Genomic DNA, 3,596 nt, shown 5'->3' with positions numbered 1-3,596 from the left:
GAAAAGGAGCCTAAGCATCCAAGAGATCCTCTCCAGAGAGTGAAAATTAGGTCTGGCCGCCCTCTTCTGTCAAAAGAATGAGAATGAAATCGTAAAAGGGCTATTTATAGCTGAGGAGCGTCACAAAAAACAGGCCCAGGCCCAGCGTACAACCGCCCAGCGGCACACTTATGCCGCCCGGCGGTTTGCCCCTAATCGTGCCACCGCCCGGCAACAAGGGCCACCGCTCGACGGTTTGCCTCTAATCACAAATCCGCCCAGCGCCCACGCTAGGTGCCTTCTCCTCGCCTTGGACCGCCCAGTGGTGAATTTTTCCGCCGGATGGTTTCTTGACTCTTTTTTTCTTCAATTTTCTTCCTCTATCTTGAGTCTAAGACCTTCATCTTCAACCCCAATCTTCACATTCATCAAAATCACTACAAAACAAGCATAATATCGCTAAAAACAGCTTTTGACTCTCCACTGACTCATTTATTGAGTTTTACTTGATTCTAAGCTCGTTCTAAGTCTTAAAGGGTGTAATTTGGTCTAAATTGAGTTTTACTTGATTCTAAGCTCGTTCTAAGTCTTAAAGGGTGTAATTTGGTCTAAATTGACATATGAAAATAACTGTTTTTAAACCGTTATCACAACCCCAAACTTAGAACTTTGCTTGTCCTCAAGAAAACAAAACAAAACAAAGCTTGACTTTCTACTCATTCATCCAATGGTTCAACATTCCCAAAGTATATGACAAGAACTACTCAACTGTAGATCTTCAGTAGAATCAAATCAAGATACATACATGCTTTCAATTCAATTCAGTTCACAAGTTATTCAACAAATGTTATACATTATGAATGATTAATACACTAAGCAAAGAGGCAATCATGAAATTTAACAATTCTCACCATGCAAGTGTTTCATTTAATCACTCAAGTGTTTAGGGTAGCACTCCAAAAAACTATCATTCACAAGTCACAGGAAACAAAATTGCCATTCATCTAAAACAACCAAAATTCTTACATGCAAATGCCATCAAAAGGACTTTTCCAAGGCTTGTAATGAGGCTGGGCTAACAAGAAAATTTGTTTTTCTGTAATGCAAAGTCCTTGAGTTAAGAGAGCTACCATAGTATTCAACATTTAAGAACAACTCTCTTCCTCACCAATCTCACTTATTCCCAACTTTTTCCCTTTTCTTTTGCATTGAGCGCATCTTCATGCTTTTCTTCTTTTCTTTTCTTTTTCTCATGTATTTTTCTTTCACATCAGTTGAGCTCAATGCTTTTCAATTGCCTTTCAATTTGCCCCATACAACCCCAAACTTGAACCTTTTCATTGCATACAATTAAGCTCATCCCAACTCAAGGTAAAGAATCTGAAGACAAGGGTTCACATCCTGTTTAAGGCTAAGGATCAAAAAGGGTATAATATTTTCAAACACTTTGGGTGAAAATTTGGCTAGAAAAGGGTTTTCAAAAATGGCCTTGATCATATGACATTCATATGTAATCCAATCAATCATCAAGATTAAGGAAATATCATTCATGCTTTCTTGTGAACAATACATACAACAATGAAAACTCTGGAGCTCAATACCTCACACAACATGCTTTCTCACACAATATTCATTCATACATCCTGCCTAGCATCATAACCACAATCATAAGTCATCACCCATCTGTTTCACAGAATATCAACATGCATAGCAACTCAATTCTTATCCACATCAAATCCTCATCAAATAGGCTCATCATGCAAATCATTCAGTCAAACATCTTCAGAAAAAGTATTCAAGCCAAGCATACACACGAAAATAAAATTCAACCTATTCTAAGAATTTAAATGCAAAGGTAAGAGAGAGAATCTAGGTTGCCTCCTAGTAGCGCTTGTTTAACGTCACGAGCCTGACCCAAACCTGTTTAACACTTGTCAGTAAGTGAAAATCCTTCCAACACCCATCAGTAGGTGTACCTTCCTGGTATCCTTCAGTAGATACCTAAATCTTCTAGCACCCCTCAGTAGATGCTACCCCAAAAAAAAATGTTCAAAAATACCAATATTTACAAATCCAACTAAAAGAAAAATAGTATACAACAATCACTGGGGTGCCTCCCAGTTAGCGCTCTTTTAACGTCATTAGCTTGACCCCGTAAAGTTCAAACACCCATCAGTATGCGTTGATACTCCTTTTGCTTGCTATTTTCTTCTTTTTCTTCTTCCTGCTGAATCTCTTCAAAAAGTTGATCAAACCAAGCACCGGTTTCCATGTTTCAATCATAGGAATTTTGATCTCCAATTTCTTGAAGATCTCCATACAGTACTTGAACTTCTTTTCCTTCCTATGATTTTTCTTTTTATGAGGAAGGGGCTTTTCATATGATATTTTCTTCTTTCCTCTCTTCCTCTTTTTCTCAACCTTCTTCTTCTTCCACTTTCTTTTTTTCTTTTTTCTTATTTTCTTATTTTTTTCTTTTTTTCTCAACCACTGCTTTTTCTTTTTCCTCATATTTCTCTCCCTCACTCAACCTTTCTGCTTCATCTTCCTCTATTTTCTCCTCTTCTATCTTTTCCACTTCTCTCTTCACCTTCTCCTCATCAACAACCTCATCAATTTGTGTCTCCAAATTCCTGAAGGTAACTTCATATCTCTTGGAATTACACCTCTCTAGAAATTTGTCGAACTTTTCATTCAAGCTTTTGACTTGTTCTGTCACATCAGTTGTTTGTTGACAAAGTTGTTGATCATACTCCCACGTTTCTATTGGTGAAGAGCATTGTTGTTGCCACTGATAATGTTGCCTCTCCTCCATGCTTTTATGAGAATAAAATCTTGAATACATGTCTTGTGGAAAGAATTCATCATTCTTTATATCCTCCTCTATGCCTTTGACATGGTATGGTTCAAAATTCATAATCCTTTGAAAAAGTTCATCAGATTCTACACTTCTTTGTATAGGCATGAAATGAGGCTCAGCAGCTTGTCCATATCGACTTTGTTCCATGTATGAGTGACGTTCCCACCAGTGATTCAAATTATTTTGGTAGGATTGAGTGCCCCTATAATCAAATCCTTGTCCGTATTGCATTCTACAAACATTAGGCATAAAACCATAGAGAACATTTATTAAAACAAAAATAAAAACAAACATGAAAAATAAAGTTGAATTCAATCAATTCACACTACTTAAAATAACCACGAGTCCCCGGCAACGGCGCCAAAAACTTGTTGACTCACTCGCAAGTGTACCAGATCGTGCAAGTAATATAATCGGTAATACCCGATATCGTTCTTCCCAGGAGACTCGAAAGGATCGTTCGTGTGAATCAAAATCGTAAGACTTGTAGAAAAAGATTAATTGTTGTAAATGCAAAGACAGAAAATAAACATGCAATGGTTTGATTCAATTGACGAAAAAGGCTATGGATGAATNGAGTTGTTGGGGGTTTACAATTTCATCTTATCGCTCCCTCTTATCTACTCTTCTTGTTTAATGTGCTTGATTATCTAATTGTTATGCAAACTTTCTTAGCCTACCCTTAACCCGATCCCTCGGCGAAAAAAGCCTATTACTAATTACCGGCTTGCTATCCCTACCCTCCCCTAGCAATTAA

The sequence above is a fragment of the Vigna radiata genome, chromosome 4 (assembly GCF_000741045.1).
Source record: "Vigna radiata var. radiata cultivar VC1973A chromosome 4, Vradiata_ver6, whole genome shotgun sequence".
NCBI classification, from domain to species: Eukaryota; Viridiplantae; Streptophyta; class Magnoliopsida; order Fabales; family Fabaceae; genus Vigna; species Vigna radiata.
The sequence above is the reverse complement of the archived record's forward strand: the minus strand, read 5'-3'. Positions refer to the sequence as shown.